At 35.1% G+C, this 756-nt stretch overlaps 1 non-coding gene across 1 annotated transcript; it reads right to left on the reverse strand.

The window, feature by feature from the left end:
• Window positions 1-428: 428 nt before the first annotated feature.
• On the reverse strand, window positions 429-501 carry TRNAQ-CUG. Its single transcript has one exon. It is a non-coding gene; the product is annotated as a tRNA-Gln (tRNA).
• Between the last annotated feature and the right edge of the window lie 255 nt (window positions 502-756).

A 756-nucleotide genomic window follows, 5' to 3' on the forward strand; every position in this document is an offset into this window, starting at 1 on the left:
GTCTACTCAAAAACCACAATAGTGAGAATGGGCTTCTGAAAAACACTCTCCTGTATTTCATTTTTAAGGATTTTTTTTTGATGTAGTATTTGCTTTGAACGATGGAGTCATATGTGTGTATAGTCTTAGAAAACTCTTAACTATTAAGATATAATATTTTCTATTATTCTAAGATGTGTAGTTTGTAGCCTCGGAGTTTTTTCTGAAACTTATTTCAAATTCCAGTTAGACACGTGAGGCTTTCGAGTCGATCCTTCAATGAAGTTAACTTCTCCACATTTTCTATCTCCTTATCCTTTATCTTTTAAGTAATTTCTTCAACTACATCTGTAGGTATTTTAGTTTTTCATCTTTCTTCCATTTTTCTTCAATTTGCTGTTTAACCTATCCATTGAGTTTAATTTTTTTTTTTTTTAAAGTAAGCTCCAAGCCCAATGTGGGGCTCAAACTCACATCCTTGTGATTCAGAGTCACAAACTCTACTGACTGAGCCAGCCAGGCTCTCTTCTGTTGAGTCTTTAATTTTTTTTTAATTTATTTTCAGCGTAACAGTATCATTATTTTTGCACCACACCCAGTGCTCCATGCAATCCCTGCCCTCTCTAATACCCACCACCTGGTTCCCCGACCTCCCACCCCCCGCCCCTTCAAACCCCTCAGATTGTTTTTCAGAGTCCATAGTCTCTCATGGTTCATAATTTTAAAAAATCATGCTTTTTAGATAGATAAATTATATTTCATTACTGTCAAATCTTT

This window comes from Mustela putorius, unplaced genomic scaffold (assembly GCF_011764305.1).
Source record: "Mustela putorius furo isolate JIRA1106 unplaced genomic scaffold, ASM1176430v1.1 tig00000992_pilon_pilon_pilon, whole genome shotgun sequence".
NCBI classification, from domain to species: domain Eukaryota; kingdom Metazoa; phylum Chordata; class Mammalia; order Carnivora; family Mustelidae; genus Mustela; species Mustela putorius.